General features: G+C 43.1%; 1 pseudogene; it reads right to left on the reverse strand.

Annotated features, from left to right (window-relative positions):
* Nucleotides 1-14,038: 14,038 nt before the first annotated feature.
* Nucleotides 14,039-14,157, reverse strand: LOC111742998 (annotated as a pseudogene).
* Between the last annotated feature and the right edge of the window lie 4,910 nt (nucleotides 14,158-19,067).

Here is a 19,067-nt window from a genome sequence, read left to right on the forward strand (position 1 = left end):
CAGTGGCCCATTTACTCCATGTCTTTAATTCATAATTTATTGAGAACCTACTATGTGCCAGTTCCTCTGGCAGATGCTATTACAGGGGCTTTAAAGATATCAACTCATTCAATCCTGAGCATAGCCATCGGAGGGAGGGATTGTCACACTCATTTTACAGATGAGGGAGGTGGAATAATTAGTCAAGATCAGCCACGTATGCACTGTCGTTTGACCGAATCTATGACAGGAGACCGTATACACATCAAGAGAGTAATTCTTCTGGAAAAGGAGCGGGTACTCAGGGTAGAGGAATCGCGGCTTGACCAATGAAGAAGAAAGGCCGAAGGGATCGAGATGGTATTTCATCTTCAGGAAAAGCAGAGAGTGCTATGCAACGTGGCAATTCGGGAGAATCGTAAGTGGTTGTGCCCGAGAGCAGAGCCGCAAAGGGAAGGTGGTCTGACCATAACTCGGGGACAGGATTACCGGGGCCTCACATGATGCGCGACCCCTCAGGGATGATTCCCCAGGTGCCTGGAGGACCCTGAAGAGTGTTACGTGTGACCTAACGTGGTCAGAGCTGCACTTTATAGAAGTGAAGTATGGAGGAAGCAGGGTTAGAGGCGCGGACCGTTTACCAGGGTGACAATATTTGGGGCAGACGAGGGAGCGAGTGTGGTCCAGCACCCATGCCAGGGTTCCGGGTTCCTTACTTGACTTAGTGACTGATGGGGATGCAGGACAGCTGCAGGGAGGGTCAGAGGCGAGGGGAAGGACATATCGGGTACCCTGATAGAGTCGTGCACAGGCTCTTCGCTCTCTGGGACATGAGCTGGAGAGAAGAATGGATCTAGAGGGTGAACGTGAAGGTGATCAGTGTAGAGATGGTGATGGAAGCCACAGGAGTGAACGAGATCCCATAAAACGCAGGGAGGTACCACAGAGACTCGGGGCAGAAACCCAGGTGCTCGCCGGCCCATCGGGGATGCAGAGGAAGAGCAACCCGGAAGCAAAGTCTGGGAGGAATGGTCACAGAGGCGGAAGGAAAACAGACATGAACGCTGTCACCAAAACCAAGGGAGCAGGAGTTTGAGGGAGGGAGAACTCGAGTGTCAGCTGTTGCAAAGAGGCCCCCAATAGTGAGGGATGGAGCAGTCTCAGTGGTTCTCAGGAAGGTGAGCCACACAAACCATTTTCATCGTCAACGGGAGTGATCTCTCTTTTATTAACAGGATCCCCTGACTGATGTGTCTCATCCAAAGATGGTGTTTTTTCTTTACAAATGCAAATAGGGCATTTAATGTCGCCAAGATGGACGGTGACGCAGCACAGCCAGGCCTGCAGGCTCACGTGTGAGGTCATGTGCACAGAATTGTGGAAAGATGGGCTCAGCTGCCAGAAAGTCAGAGCCAAAAAATGAATAAAATGAAATGAAACTGCCAACTTAGTACCCAGAATTTTTAAATTCCCCAAATCTGGTTGGAAATCAATAGAACCATTCCTAATTAACTGCTGTGAAGCTTTTCTTTCGAGAATGTAAGTTCATAATCCTCCATAACCAGTTTCTACTTGTTTAAAGAGAGTTATTAAAATGCAAGAAAAGTCTAAAGGTCCACGCCTCTCTTTTCTAAAAGGAACCTCCTAGTCCCTGGGTGACCCTGAGTTAATGAGTTTCACTGGTGAGTTATCTTTCAGCCGAGACGGGGAGAAGCTCTCCGATTCATTAGGTCCTCACAGTCACCTCAGCCCTGCTCCTTCAGTTCCTGCTTCAGCCATCAAAAGGCCGTTATTAGCTTGACCATGTGCCCTCCATCGTCATTCCACCCCGACCTGTTCTGCCTCTAACTTAATATTTGCAGACATGTCGGGTATTTGTTACTAAAATGTATTATTCTACACATAAGCACGCTTTGATCAGCTTGACAAAAGCACCACGTACTTATGTGGTTTTAGACAAGCCGTCACTGAACAGACGTCTCTGCCCAAGACTATTTTAGAATGACCCTGAGCGCATCTTTTTTTTCTGAGGAGAAATTCTGGCCATATTGGTAATGATTCTTTCCAACCTGGAACTCTGCTGAGAGGTATCCCATTCATTCCCAGACTGACTGCTGGCTCCGTGGCGGGGGCTTCGATGTGGGCCAGAGGTGATGGGTTTGGAAGCATTTTCACTGACTGGTGCTGCTTCTGTTTTGTTACCCAGCTGGCAGGAGGAGTGGCCGTGGACACATGGGGAAAACTCTCCTTTCTCCTTATCACTGGGCTGAATGGCGGGCGAGCATCTCTCTTTCCTCAGACAGCCAAGGGGATCTTCCACTAGAGCACACCAGCCCCATTGCATTTCCCCTGGGGCCCCAAGGAGAAGCTGTCAGCTGTGGAAAGGAAGAGTGTTTTCCTTCCTTTGGCTCTGTGGGGTCCAGAGTTACGCGGGAGTTTGAGCAGTTATCTAAATTGGACTTCCGTCCGCTGGTCACTGGTTTCAACTGTGTGGTCAGCTCAGGGGTGAACCCAGACGGAGTCCCAGATGGAGTCCCAGATTGGGCCGTGAATGGGAAAACCAAGGCTGGAGTCATGAGTTATGCGGAGAACTGGACCGATCTGGTTAAAAGATCTGTCGTCAGTTTTACGTTTCTATTCTGTCCACGTTCCTGCCGTCTGCGGTGTGCTTTAGATTTCATGACATGATGGTGACGACTGACCTGGTGCTTTTTGGTCGTTATTCGTATGTGATGGTTGGTTGGTTGGGTTGTGCTTGATCTCCGCCCTTGCTCTGCCGTTTCTCCCAAAAAAGGCAAAGGTCCGATGTGTGTCCTCAGGCTTTCTAGGCGAGGACTTCACAGGTTGTGTGAAATCCTGGAGACTGAAATTGGTGGCAAGAATCTGGAATTTGAAACTATGTAGACATGGTTTCCAATGATGACGTCACCACTTACTGCTTGTGTGGATTTAGGCAAGTCTCTAAAATTCACTGAGCCTCAGTTTCCTCTCCAGGAAATGGAGAGAATTCGTGTCTAATTCATTAGATAAACTATCTCATGAATCTAGCACAGGGTCTGGGGCTTGGTAGACAACTCCGTCCTGTGAGCGCCTCCTCTGAGCTCTGGAGCAGGGTGAAGGGAAGGGCCCGTCCCGTGGAGGGTTTTTCTCCTCCTCTGGAAGAGCTGCTAACTGTAAGAGAAGACTGGGCAACGGTTACTGGCTTTCCATTTAATTCAGTCTAGAAACAGGTGCAAATTAATAAAATAGTAGCAACGAACACAGAGGTCATTCCTATGTGCTCGTCTTAGACCATACGTGTAAGAACTCGTGTAATATTCACAGTGATTTCTGAAAGTCAGTTCTATGACTATCTTTCTTTTACATGAGAGGAAACAGAATCTCAGGGAACTAAAACTAGCTGAATGTCACAGAATTCGCAAGCAGGGAAGTTAAGCACTGAATTCACGGAGGCCGGCACCAGAGACCAAACTAATAAACCACCACACTAAACCGCCTCTCCGAATATAATCTCCAAAATAATCTCTCAAATAACATCGGAGTCACAATATATTGCATCTCAGGGTAAATAACAGCTGCTCATATCAGATCTTGACCCCTCAGCCTTTAATTCAGGGCGTATGAAAGTCTCTGTCCTCTTACGTCTCTGCAGCACGTGTCCACGGCATGCATGCCACGTTGCCGAAGCCACAGGACGCAAGTGGCCTCATATGCTGACCGCTTCCATTTGGCCATGATTATGAAGCGTGTGTCCTAAAAATGAGAGCATGCCATAGCCTGCGATTGACAAGTGGCTCTATACTTTTTTTTGTAAGTGCAAAGTTTTCATCTCTAAATCTTGCAAAAAGAGCTCTAATTATAAGATCATAAAAAAAGAAAAGAAAGAAAGAAAAAAAAAAAGAGCTACACCTGCAAACATCTAATCGTCCATGTAAATTAAGAGGTAGGAAGTGACTTGTTATTCTGTCCGGTGCCCATTTTCCTAAGCCTATTTTCAAGAAATGTAGTCAAAAGCCCTCTGTAGAGAAATTCTCATCTAATTTTATGAGCTAAAAGGGGAAATGGGGTGTGTTTTTCTCAGAAGTTATCTGGCTTCCTGCCTCCACCTTCCACCAGACCCCAACTTCTGAATTTAGCATTCCCCAGGTCCTGATAGTTTTTAGGGGTGTGGGTGGGGGCATGTGTGCGTGTGTATGTGTGAGAGTGTGTGTGTGTGAGTGTGCATGTGTGTGTGTGTGTGGTTTAAAGAGTGCTGACACACGAAAAGGTGCTGAATATCACTAATCATCAGGGACATGCAAATCAGAACCACATGAGGTGCCACCTCACACCTATCAGAATGACCGTTATCAATAAATCAACAAATAACAAGTGCCCACGAGGATGTGGAGAAGAGGGAACTCTTGTACACTTTTGGTGGAATCATAAATTCGTGCAGCCACTATGGAAAACAATATGAAGATGCCTCAAAAAAATAAAAAAAAAATAGATCTGCCATAGGATCCAGCAATTCCATTTCTGGGTATTTATCTGAAGAAAATGAAAATGTGAATTTGAAAATATATATGTACCCGTATGTTCACTGCAATGTTACTAGCAATAGCCGAGATATGGAAACAACCTAGATGTCCCTCAGTAGATAAATGGATAAAGATGTGATATATATATTTTATATATATATTATATATGTGTGATATATATATTTTACATATATATTATATATAAAAATATGTTATATATAATATATAATATCGATAGAAAGATATATATATATTATATATAGATAGAAAGATATATATATTATATACATATATATATATCTCTTTCTATTTGCTACAACACGAGTAGACCTAGAGGGTATTATGCTAAGTAAAATAAGTCAGACAAGACAAATACCATCTGATTTCATGTGTATGTGGAATCTGAAACAAAACAAATGAATAAACAAAACAAAACAGAAACAGACCCATTGGAAAAAAAGTAAATAAAAAAATAGAGTGCTGACAGGATTTTCAATATGAGGATATTCTAGAAGTGAGGCTTGTGTGGCTTTGACCTTGAATCTTACCTGGCCCTAGGTAGTGCACTTCGCCCTTGACTTGGTTATCTCGTTCTCCAGGTTTGGTCTGCTCCATGTCTAGTCTCGGTCTCAGGGGTTTTGCCTTCATAGCCACCATGCACGGGGGATGGTGTGTGTTCTGCTCTTTCAACAGAAAGATGAACACGCTTGCAGGCCGAGCGTAGGTTTGCAACCCTGTTGTCCATAGTTTCAAAATACAACAAGCTCTGAAAACTGAAAGCTTTTTGGTAACTCATACCTGACCTAAACGTATCTGGCATCAAAACTTTAGCTCTTTATCACTCTCATTCCTCCTGCATGGTATACTATTCATGTACTTTAGCTGCATAAATAGTAACATACTTAATTAGGGGGTGCCATCTCAGACCCTTCTGGGGCTGTTACACAATATATTGCATGCACACCATAATTATTTTTTTAAATCTAAAAATGTTCTGGATTTTGTAATACCTCTGGCCTCCACCAAATATTTTGAATAAGGGATTGAGGAACTGTGATTTCATTTAATCCTTGACAATCATCTTGTGCAATAATGATTATATTTGTATTAAGATGAGAAACTGGATATCGGAAAGACTTGTTAATTTGTCCAGAGACTCAAAACCTTACGAGGATAATCTAGGATTAAATATATGCCTTTTAGATTCCAAAATCCATGCCTTTTCCACTACTCTATGTGGCCTTCCCAGCCTTTTTAGGGAGGTAAAGCATGTCTGAATAACGTAGCCAAGGTCAGGACAGGAACGTGGGCATGGCTCTAGAACTGATGAATCAAAGCATGATCCTTGTACCATCAGCATGGGCGTCATCTGAGGGCTTGTCAGACGCTGAATCTTGGGGCACACCCAGGACCTACTGAATCAGAATCAGAAGCTGCGTTTTATCAACACCCCCGTCCCTGTGAGGAGCTGCTTCTGCACGTAAAGCTTGAAGAGATCTGGACTCGATATTCAGAAGAGGAAGAGACCACCTGCCCCCCCTTAAAAGGTCTCAGAGATCCAGAATTATGATCTTTTGCCAGGATCACACTGACGCCTTTGCTGGGAGGCGAGTGAAGAAGAGGAACACAGTGGCCCCCACTCCAACGGTGGTTGCCACAGAGAGATATGTGCGTAGGTGATAGATCTCAACTGCCTACTGGTGAAGTCCCTGGGAAAAAAATGTTCTACACTCTTCCGTTCCACACGAAGATAAAATAATTGCACGTTTGTTCTCTAAGTCCATTGCCTCACCTGGTAGTGCTATTTTTTTTTTTTTTCTTACTTATCAGAGAAAATCTGGCAACTGCACTTTTATTTCTGGGGAAAACTCAGAAAACCGGTCTACCAAATAAAAGTATCAACACAATCTAAATCCTAATTATTAATTACTTGCTTATCAATGTTTTGACACCAAAGCAAGGTCTTTCAAATTCAGCACTACTGACGTTATGAACTGGATAAATCTACATTGTGGGCGCTGCCCTGGCATTGAAGGATGTTTCCTAGCCTCTGTGACCTGTGGTCTCTACCATCGAGATGCCAGGAGCATCGCCCCCACTCCCAGTCATGAAAATCAAAATGTCTTCAGATACTGTCACATATGCCCAGGGTTGAGAACAACTGCCATAAAACACAATCAAATTCACTTTTTTCTACCCTATAGTTCATCGAGCTCAAGATATGGCTCCCTGACTTTTCACCAAATAATCCACAGTGGGCCGTTATTAAGCAAAGCTCTTCAGAAAGTTTGTGAATGAATAGGCAATAGACAATACACAGAACTGGGGTGGTGATTACACTGAGGACAGCACCTGAGAAGGTTTCTTGTTACATGGATGTCGATTCTCTTGACCAGACGTGTTCGGGAGTTGTTTAGGAACTGTAGAACTTTATCTGCTCACCTGGGATTCTTGCCTACATGGACAGGCCATGAGGGAGTCTTTTTATAATGGAAATGCCTATGTTCGTTGAAACACGTGATTGAGAGGATTTGGGGCTAAAAGTCAGAGCTCTGGACTAAAACTCCCACTAGAAGGCAGGAGGCAAGGCCGCCCAGTCTTTATAGAGTGATGAAGAAGCTGTTGAACAGCATGGCTTCTACCTTGGGGCTGATTCTGGCTAATAACGATTTGCATAGGTGATAGGTCTCAACTGCCTACTGGTGAAATCCCTGCGAAAAAATGTTCTACACTCTTCTGTGAGAAAAGAGCACGACTCTAATGTAAAGAGCCCCCAAAGCTGTAATTTCTGGGAGAAAATGGCATTTTCTTGCCACTTTAAGAGTTCCTGCAGAACCAATGGTAACGGCTGGAGGTGGCATGAGAAGAAAGCGATGGGACCAGGACATTAGGGACAGATCATCAGTTCGAACTTTGACAGCATGAGCCACTATGGTGGGAAAGAAAACCCTGAGGTAAATTTACTAGGTACCACCATGCATTTTGGGATGCTATAGTAATGATGGACGGAATCATCTAGTCAAATATTATTCTGACTGTTTCCTCTGAAATGATGGTCTCATTCTCCTAGATTCTTACTCAGACTGGGGTGGGTTGAACTAGAGTTGCATATTCAGACACGTGTAGCCAGTACCCTGACCTTAGACAGGGGATATGGAGGAAAGAAGACACCGCCCCTGCCCTCACGGAATGCACGTCTGATAACCCCATTCCAGTGGAATGCAAAGCATATAGCTCGTATGTAACCACTTGGACGCTAAAACAGCGATCGGATGTTTGGGGGCGTACGGCTCATCCCATCTCTCTCCTCTCTTTGCTCATTTGCATACAGCTTTGCACTGCTTGGATCTGCTCCCCTCTTGCTACTGTCACTGAGCTGAGTTGACCCCCTTCGCATCCCTTTCATGCTGAGTTCTGTATTTGCTCTTTAGTTGACCTTGTCTTTCCCAGCCCCTCTCTCCACTGCCACCCAGGGCCAGTTATTGGGCTCCTCAGCCCGGTCTGAGGGCATCGCCACCCAAAGGCTGTGGGTCAGATCGTTACTCATCCGCAATGGAATAGACATGGAACTTAAGAGTAAACTGTTAAAAGTTTTTAATAGCAACCTATTAAAACTAAGAGCAATTTTATAATCTAATAATAACAATAATCTAATCTGTTACTTAGATATTAATCTAATCCTGACCCAATAATAATCATAAAATTATTATGGTGGGAAAGAAAACCCTGAGATAAATTTACTAGGTACCACCATGCATTTATTTTGTATTTCTTTTCATTTGTTTCTTTTTTTGTTATTCATTTGGAATGTTTCATAAATTTCGGTCTTCTAAGGACTGCAGAAAAACAAACCTGCCCTTTACATGTGTGGTTTGAGAGGCACTGGTTTGGGGACCCCATCTGATTTCCAGACCCGAAATGACCTTATTCTTTGTCTCTTATCTTATCTCTCTAGTGATTCTGAGAAGAGAATGGCCCAAACCACTTTTCACAGAGACTGACGTAACTGATCACACTTAACAAACAGAGAATGTTCTAGGTTAGCTCTGCCCCTGCTCGAGGCTGGGCATTCACTAACGCCTGTGGTGACAAGTGAGATGACTGTCTTAGCAGAGAAGGGAAACAGAGTCCTTTCTGTTTATCTCCCTTGCTGCTCTCTACGCCCCCACCAGCCCAGCCGGTCCTGCAGTTTGTGAAGATGAGCTGCCCTAGGCATTGAACTTTTTCACATTCTTTGCTCAACACGTGGTGGTTACGACCACCCTCGATGGGTTGCCCCATAGACCGGCCAATCTCACCGAATAGAAATGGCGAAAAAGAGCATCTGATGTGCAGATAGGAACATTCTGAATGATCAGATTGCACGTCAGAATGAGGATTTTGTGTAAACGTCAAGTTTTGGTGGAAGTTAAACGCAGAAAAGTTGACGACATAAAATATGAGAAACGTTGGAAATCTTTTTCTAGAGTTTTTAGTATACTTTTTGAAGGCAGTCCTAAGATCCTTGTAGAATGGTTAGAAGGTGTGTGGTGGAAGAGAAATAGTTCTCGAAGGGACGGCTTGACACTTCTCGTTTATGGGAACCTGGAAGTCACTTGACTGCTTTCTGTCTCAGTTTCTTCATCTATGAAATGGGGTTCTACTATCATCGACTTCATGGTCAACATGAGATTAAATAAGTTAATACAAATATGTGAGTCATTTAAAAGTGCCTCAGACTTGCTGTGGGCAGTTGCTCAAAGGCTCCGTGTTTCAGTAATCCAATCTGTAAGATGGAGAAAACGATATTCCTGAACTCAAAGGGTTATCCTAAGGAATGCCCAGTGGGGACTGGCCTGATACGTAGATATTCTGTCTGACCAAGTCCTCAGGCTCGGCCAGTAGGTGCTATCAAAACGCTTTGGTTTTTACAAAGTAAATTAAAAGCAATGGAAATTCCTTAGAAGCCCATTCATTCATCCATCCAACAGACACTGACGAAGGGCCTACTTTGCACCCATCACTGCTCTGGGCACTTGGAATAAAATGGTGAGCAAAACAAAGATTCTTACCCCAAGGGACCATGCATTCTGGGGCAGGTGTTGGCCAGACCCGAGACTTTGAATCAAATTCTATTGCATGTTGGAAAGTAGTCAGCTCTATGTCAAAAAGGAGCAGTGGGCCTGGGTGAGGAAGAGCAGGTGTGAGGGTGGGGGTGGGGAGCAGGGCAGGTGGCCGTATTTAATGGCACGGTCTGGGTGGGCCTTGAATAGAAGGTGCCATTTAGACAAGAACTTGAAGGAGGGGAGGGAATTAGCAAGTAGGAAGCATTCTCAGTGGAAGAAACAGCAGAGCAGAGGCCCCAAGGCAGAGGCAGGTGTCTCGTGCTGGAGGGACAGCAAGCAGACGCAGGTGGCTGCAGTGGGGTGGCCAAGGGGGATGATGGAAAACCCAAGAACTCTTAGACTTGCCTGGATTTTTGGTAAAGTCTGGGGTTTAAGTAGTCTGGGAAGGATTTTCCCAACGGGCACGGGCAGAGCCCTGGTGTCTGTCTGACACTTCACCAGCGGCTTCGATGCCTTCTGCCATGTGACGATACTGTAACTAGATGGAGTTACTGGTCCATGCTACAAAAATGTCTCTCTTACCCAGTTTCCTATTTAAGTCAGACAATCTCTGGGCCACTAAAACAAGCCTGGCTTTCAGTAGCCTCCCTATGCCCAGCCAGAGGATGTGGGATCTTGCCCCTCATGGAACTGATGGTCGCATAGCCCTTACTGATCTTGGGGGCACCTCGCCAGGGTCGGCAAGCCTTCCTTTCCCCATCCTTGAAAGATGAGGGATTCCTGAGCCTCCCTTGCTCAGACAAGCTCCCGTGCCTCGATGAACCAGGGACAAGAACTGCAAAGCTACGTCCAGCGCCACCCACCGAGATGTCTTTTCTGCCAGATAGAATGTTACAGGAACGAAGGCATTTGATTGTGCTCCCTGAGGTGAGCCATCTTTCTCTGATGGCAGGTCTCACTGGGTTCTCTTCTCTACACATCTTCACGGCACTGAAACCTTCAAGTTTGGAATGATAGGAGGCCACCCGCTTTGCCCCGGAGGACAGGGCGGGATGGATGCCTTTCACATCTCCTTGACGGCTCACCTCACTTCAGGAGGCTCATCCTCATTTCTCCTACTAAAATAAAATCAAGTTATCAAGGAAATAAAATAGAAGATGTGCCACTGATGGGTGGCCTTGTCTTATTTTAAATGGTGGCCCTTTCTCTCGAGAATAGGGTTACGGATCAGAAGAGGCCTACAGAAGTCATCTTCTGTAATACCATCATTTTAAGAATGAAGACCTTGAAACAAAGGAAGGGCAGTTGTCATGTCCATGGTCACTCAGCTGGTGGCAAACTGGGACCAGTGTCCAAGCCTCCTGCCTCCAGCCCAGAAATTGCTTCATGGTATTACAACTCCAAGACTCACATTTTCTTCTCAAGAATTTTCCTTTGAGTTTGTTTTTTTCTCTTACTTTATTCCTAGAAGTAGTTTTTCTCCTTCAGTTTTCCTGTTAACTTAAGGCCAACTAGTTCACTCTGCATTCAGACTAAGTCCCGTATTTGCTATGTACAGGGCACGGCGCAAGAATTTGGGGAAAATTAAGGGCGAACAAGAAAGAAGTTTCAATCCTCAAGACATATAAATTCTGGGAGGAGAGACACTCATTAAAAATAAACATAAACATAACGCAGTCTACTAAAGAGAATGCTAGCAACTGTTTAGTTCGTTAAATGTGAGAAAGGGGTAGAGAAAAGTGTACTGTGTGGCCAAGCCGAGTTTTCATCTACTGGTTCTATTTATGAAGAAAAAGCTCTCTTTGGAAACTCACCTTGACGTTAAGAATTATCAACACTCTGGGTTTCCATGTTGGTGAGAAAGGCTCTGGCCGGCATAGGAAGAGGGTGTGGATACTTGAAAATGACAGCTCGAAGAAAGCCTTTCTGTTCGCCAGGCAATCACCACTTTGGGGTCTGAACGAGAGCCTCATACTGCCTGTAAGTTGATCTTTCTCCTCGAAGTCACTCTTCATAAATTCTCCCATAGTCCAAGGCCTCCTCTTCTAAATATACGAGGTGTCTATCAAGGCGGCACAGACAACACTATTGGAATGGACAACGTAGGACAGAACAGAAAGTTCCATGTGAGATTAAATAGAAAATTTATCCAATGGAAAAGTAATGCTTCATATAGTATGGCCCTGGACTGAAAAAATAAATACAATACTCTCAGGCTGAATTAAATTCTATATCTTCTATATTCCCATAGTATGTGCACTTGGCTCTATTACTCAGTAATAATTCACCCAGTGTGTATTCAGCACGGATTATGGTGACAGGTAATGTAGCAGATATTGAGGGAATAAAACCTTAATGAGAAATGAACGTTAGTCTTCTCATTGGTAACAAACATGATATTGAAATATTATAATGCACGGTAGGAAATATGAAAAACCCTAAACTCTAAGGCTCTGAAAGACTTTTTGGAACAGGGTGAGTGACCTGGACTACTTACCTCACGTGTGAGTGCCTCAATATTTTTTTTCAGCTATGTATCTAGGTATATGCGACATGGTGTTGGGAATGGAGGGTAGGTTTAACTGACGTCTGTGGAGTAATCACGGGAGTGGGCTGACTGAGCCCTCCAACTCTGCTCATTTAAATCTACTCTGGGTGCTGAGGGGATAATCGCCTAATTTATTCCTACCCAGAGATTCCATTTTTTGACCTTTAATAGGAGATGTCAGGGTCTTACCTGAAATAAGAGACCAGTGGTGGAGTATTTCCAGAAGCTTGGCAGTAGCTACAAGTGGAAAGATTCAATCACCTGGTGGCTGAGTCTGTTGGTATTTCTTTCTGCTAAGGGACCTGAGTCTCATTTGAGGGGTTCCTTCCTTTTCTCAGATAGAATGTTACTACATTAAGAAAGAGGGTCTTACAGCACTGGGGCGGGGGCGAGTATCCGTTCATGATGAAAAGCATTCTAAAATAAGGAGCGGAAGTTATCATTTAGCTTTTTATTTTGCTGGGGCAGAGTGTGTGGGGAAACCAATGAATCTTTCTAAGTCTTCCTCATCTTTAAAATGGTCACGATGCTATCTGTTTCAGAGCACATGGGTAGCTCCTCGTGGGGCTGGTCGTAAGAGCTGCAGGAAGATGCTTCACGAGCTGGTACATCTTCAGGTCATAACCATTTGCCCTGGAATCAAAATATAAGCAAACTCAGAAGAAAGACACATTCGAAAAGACGGAGGGAGCAAACTGACCTTTGCAAATACATCAGGCCTTACGTATAATAGAATTCAAATCACTGATCCACAGTTGGGAACCACACAGACAGGAAGCAATAATGTCAGGAATTCAAATGCTTACAAATGAATCTAAATGGATCAAAAGTGAGTGTTTCTCCAATGGATCTCAAATGCCTTACATTGCGACTCTGAGCAAACATTTGGGGAACTGGCAAGAGCAGAGAATCTGCACATGTTTTCCATATACAAATCTATATTAAACAGCCGAGTGAACTCTAGAATTCAGGAAATGCTCAGACATATAGGGAAATTGTTAAGTAGAGAAAAATCTGTTTGCTTTCCCAACACCCTCTCTCTTGTCTAAATCAATTACGAACATTCATCTAACCCAACCGTATAGGTCATAGAAACTTACATGATCAAAACGCTGAGAAGGTCTGGAGCCGAGCTCTATTAACTAAGCTTTTATCATTAATTGTTATGCTTCCTTTTTTTCACTTCTAAGCTTTTGTTGGGAAATTTTCCCCAAAGCTATAATTACACTGAATAATGACAGAACTTATTTAATGAAGCAGAGAGCAGAAACTTTTTGAGATAGCAAAATTTGCAACCAATTAAATATTAATGAAAAGTAGTCTGTCTCAAAATCTATTTTTTTACCTTCGTTTTATCTCATAGTTACATTGAGTCTACAGAGAGTTCAATCACCATTTATATCGGAATTAGTGAAATAAAAAATGTATGAATAATTTCTTGATTTTTCCCAAGAGCAGTTTTTCTGTACCAATTAAGAATATAAATGACAGAGAGGTTAAAATCACTGTAAAGAATCATGCATTTCTAGATTATTAAAATCAATGCTCAAAAGGTCATCGCGATGATGATAATAACCATGTTCTTATGCCTTTCCAGTTGTTGATATACATTTTTAAGTTTTTATCTAGTAGTTGTAGAATAAAGTGTTGATATGACATGTGTATAACACCTCAATACAAGTGATATATCAAGAATTACTTGGATAATTAATTTCATGGAGTATTTTTATGCTAGGGTGAAAATTTACCTTTATTTCAGTTCTGCTAATATTTGACATAAAACTCAATCTTTGTTATCCTAGAGTGATACAAAGATTATTTACTTATTTATTTGTTTTTGTTTTATTATTTTATTTATTTATTTTTTTTAGGCGAGGCAACCTTGGGTTGACCTCACAGATTACAAGGATCTTGTCAGCTTACAATCCCTTATTTTTTATTTTTCATGCCTACAGTACCTGGTCTTCCCAGGTGGTCTCCCATCTAAGTACTAACCAGGCCCGACCCTGCTGAGCTTTCGAGATCAGATGGGATCTGGCTTGTTCAGGGTGGCATGGCCGTAGACACAAAGATTTTTTAAATAACAGAAAGTATACTATAAACAATATCAGGTGGGCAGACGACGTATAGTAAGTAACTAAGAACTGATGACAGAGTGTAAGCGAGACCTTCATATGTACACATTTCCTGGATTCCGTGGTGAATGCCAAGACATGTCTGGGTTCAGGGATTCCATCTGTCAGCTCAGTCGAACAGCCATGCTGTCGCAGGTATAGATCTTCTTCTACGGATTTAGATAAAATTTTTGTACTTCTCGCCTTCTCCTGAACCACGGGCCATGCAGTAGCTATTGGCTGCATGATCTCTTCTACATCTGGGGCACGAAATTCTTCTTCCATTGTCCCCGTGAAGCAGGGAAACGTAATACTTTTTATAGATGGTGTTCATATTGGTTGTCTAGTATTTTCTTCCATGACCTGTTTCGCTACAATGTTAGTTTCCTGGGGGCAGGAATTCTGCTCCTCTTGTTTACTCTAGCTTCCCTCGTTTATGGCAGAGCACATGGCATAAGATAAACAAAATAAATATTTTTAGTGACTTCTTCAGGGTTATTTCTTATACCTTTTGGGTTTTACAAGAGCCTTTCAGCCAACTTAGCCCTCCAAATTTGCTCATTTTATATTAAATTTCTGCATATCATTTAATATTTAATATAGAAATTTATATAGTTACTTATAAATAAGCATAATTATTTATGTTGCACTCGGATTTGTTCAACTGCAGCTATTCATTCTTAACTGTAACAGGTCATCGAAAGCAAGTACTATTTTTATCTAACCATCGATAACGCCCTCAAAAGTGGCTAGAACCACACACATCCAGTTGCCACTGACTTGAGATGAATAGAACAAAACAACAATGGCTGAATAACGAAGACAATTGGAACCATGTTCTGCCAGTTTGAGAACTGAAAGTTAGAGTTAGGAATAGAGCTTTGAGAATTTTTCTAAGATGCTTTCAAAAAAGGAAAAGGCAAGATTCGTTTATTTTATTTATCTCGTTAGATAAAACTAAATATCACGATTGTGTTACAACCACAATGTGTTGATAGAGTACTTTGTTTTAAAAAATCCCCCCAATATTATGGTCTTTCCATTGTATGTACTGGTGTTGACACCTTATCGCGTCCCTTGCTTCTATTATTAAAATTATTTTATTTTAGGTTATATATCTTATTTGTTATTTTCCACTCATTTGCTAATTTCTAAGATCTTTACATGGAAATTCGATCTGCTGCTTCTAAGTCTGGTATATTAGACATTGATGAGTCTCTGCCACACCTTATCTAGCCGCTGTCATCAGCGGACAGTCCGATTGCCACTTAGTCACCATCCCCACATAAAGGAGTCCATTATGGACCTGTGAGAGAATTTCTTTAGGATATATTCCCATGAGCTGAACTGTGCTGTAGAAAATGTATAAACCCAATTGCACCGAGTTTTGCCAGATGATTCTCTAGAATGCAGCGTTTACCCTCTAGCATCCGACCGAGCATGAGGGTTACTTGATGCACATTTTCCCACAGCAGCTGGAATGACCCAATATTCTCCTTTGCCTGGGGTTGCGTGGTTCTGAAGGGAAGAGCTGTGGTGGTAGCCACCTGACTTAATGTGTTCCAATTTCTTTTTTTTTAAATTAAATTTATTGGGGTAACATTGGTTAATAACATTACACATATTTTAGGTGTACAACTTTATAACACATCATCTGTATACTCCCTTGTGTGCTCACTCTTGAAGTCCAGTCTCCTTCGATCACCAGACATTTGACCCCCGTTACCCTCTACATCTTCCTCCTTCCCCCAACACCTCTACACTGACTGATGGGTGGATGGCATGTCTGCAAAGAGCGTGCTCAGTTAATTAAGTCCGACACATGGTCCAGCTGTCTAAAGGAGAAAAGCAGAAACGGAACGAATGTAAGATGATGGAAGCATTTGAAATGAAGAAGAGGGGATGGGAGCGAACTAACTCTACAGAAGTGGAGACTCAACAGGAGGGGCGGGAAGACCCCGCTCTCCTAATGAGCAGCATCACTGTTCTGAGCCGAAGTCAGAGGCCTGGGCTCAAGCATGAGGTCAGTGAATGACTTGAACCAGTTGTCAGATCAGCGAGTGACCTTGAACCAGTTGCTGAAACTTTCTGAATGACAATTTCCTCATCTGAAAATGGAGAAAGTGCATACTCCACATGGTTGTCATAAGGACCACACAAAATACTGTCTGTGAAAGTGCTTGAAAATCTGCAAGTTATTATTGCCATTTAATTACCAACCTTGCCTGGTTGGGCAAGAAAGACAAAGCACAGTGAAAAACAAAATCCAGACTGATTTAAAATAACGCAAAACAAAAACTAGCAGAAAACAGGAAACGATGTCAGAATACAACTTTGGCTTTCTTTCCACATCGAGAAGCATTTCCCATCAAGGAATATATATATATAACCGAGTGACTGGAAAACCTCGGGAAAGTTCCATTTCCTCTCCGTTCTCGCTTACCGCTGCTTGGAGCTCAGGAATAGCTTTGCCTAGGCCCAGCGAGGTTTCGTTAGCCCCTGTAAAAACTGGCTCTGAAGTTCACGGTTATTCCCCTTGAAACTAAAGATGGGATGGAGATTCTACTGCCTTTCCTTAGAGGGGATTTCTGCATTTAGAAGGCACCTCCCTGAACTCACAGGCCTCTCTGAGTCACTTACAGCCCTGCCAGCAAGAATGCAGAGAGCGATCAGCTGCAAGGGAGGCTTTGGGCTAGGCAGGCTTTCTGACACTGCCAGTGGGATAGTAATCACTTTTATGGTTATCTAAGTGACATCCGCCCTCTTCCCTAATAAATCATTAATATACTTGAAGATTTTTCCTTATCTACCAGCAGAGGGATTGCAAGGTTTTAGCACACACTGACCATTGTCTCGAAGGCCATATAGCCTTTTAACTAGTGCCGAACCTTCTCTTCAATCTTTCCTGCCAGCCCAGGGGCATCGCAATTCCAATCTCAAGGGCAGGACCTACTTTTCAGTAACTGACTGTACCTTTAACTGGCTATAAACCTAATTGTCCTGTCTGTGCTGTAGTTTCTTCATGGAGGAAAAAGTAAAGCATGGCCGTGGCTTGATGTTCGTTATTGTCTCTTTCCCTCAAAACATCCTTTTCAACCTCATCTTAGTCCATAGACTGTGTGGTCAAGCTGGCACCATCACAGGCACCTGACATCCGTGTCGCTACCTTGGCCGATTTGTGAGATCTCAGGGACTTATGTGTCCTTCTCTTCCACAATAATAGAACTAATTTCACGGCCATCTACTGCCTTACTGAGTCCCTCTATGGGACTGGAGCAACTCTTATTCAGAATAATTTTTGGTTCTGTTAGCTTTCATGAAGAGGCATTCCCACGTGGAGCAGGATTGACTCATTGGGTGGACACACAGGTGCCATGCCATGTCACGCACTCACCTTGGTGACCTCCTTCACGAGAAAGCAAGAATGTGTCATTGTTCTTTTGACCTGGAAAGTGTTAACAAGTGACATTCTTGACTATCCCAGTGACATTGATTGACCTACCCTCTGCACTGTGTGACCACAAAACAGAAATTGCATTGGTCATGAGGTCTTGTGACACCAGCCAGCCCAGTCACTGAGATCTCCATTTGCTTGCATATTGTACCCTGTGGCTCACATCAAATAGGTTAGTGAATTGGAGATGTGTATGCTTTTTTCTTTTTTTAAATAATACAAATTGAAAGTGGCAGTCGAGATCTTGTAATACAAGACCTTGATGGATATTTTGACATTTTCCATGAGACCAGATGTGCAGTTTTATTAAAATTTAGTGAACTATTTAACATAGATATTAAGCTTTTTTATTATTGATTCTTATCTTCCAAGATACATATTGATCTAAATCTCTTGAAGAAGGGCTGGCAATAAAGACAAGAACAGGGGAATAAAGACAAGAACAGGAGAATAAAGAAAAGAACAGGAGGTACAGGCATCATATCACTGCCAAGATACGACCTTAGGCACTTTGTGTGTTGTCAGAGGAGTAGCTTGTCATAATTTTGGAGATGGGGAGATGAGTATCACCCTCTTTTGTGCGGTCTTGCATATAAATCTAGAAGGACTTACCCAAAACAATTTTCACTGTAATTTTGAGTATCTTGAAGTGAGAACGAAGACTTCCATTTTTGAGACTATTTTTGAGCATGATGAAAAATTCGTGCGTTTGTATTGCAAGAAAGAATGACAGAAACAATTCTGAGATTTACTGAGAACGCATGCTGTGAGGGGTACAGTGCCTCTTTACAACTACAGCGTTGAAACCATTTACCAGCTGAGGCTCATGAAAGTCAAAATCTCCTCCTTACCTGTAAAATGGGATTCTTACAGAACTCACCTTGTCCAGTTCAGGAAGAACCGAAGGCAGTACGGCATCTGAACACCCAGCCCATGCGTGGCACTTTGTGAGGCCCTTGATTAATGGTAACTGTGATGAATTTTATCATTGCCGGTGAGAGAATCACAGTCTTAACTTAAAACTTCGATGCTGATCCTGTTCCCACGTAGACATAATAGACGGCAGCTAAGGAAACGATTGAGTTGTAAAATAAAAAGAAAATATTAACAACCTGGAGAATATCACCCTCATCCCGAATGTACGAAGCTAAGGCACAAACCACGTCTAGTGAGCATAAAGGGGTCCTTACGCCAGCAGGGGAGAGGAAGCCAGAAAGAGAGAGCATTTCTCTCCAACTCTCGTGAGAGAGAAGGGGGAACGCGAGGCGCTGTAAGCAAACGCAGGATGAAGAACACGCAGGAAGTGGCGAGAAGCCATCCGGGTGGAACGCTGACCTACCTTCCACCCAGGTACGAGGATGATGGGAATGTCCCTCCACCACAGCAGCCAGACGGAGGGCATTCGGG

The sequence above is a fragment of the Pteropus vampyrus genome, unplaced genomic scaffold (assembly GCF_000151845.1).
Source record: "Pteropus vampyrus isolate Shadow unplaced genomic scaffold, Pvam_2.0 Scaffold105, whole genome shotgun sequence".
Classification (NCBI taxonomy): Eukaryota; Metazoa; Chordata; class Mammalia; order Chiroptera; family Pteropodidae; genus Pteropus; species Pteropus vampyrus.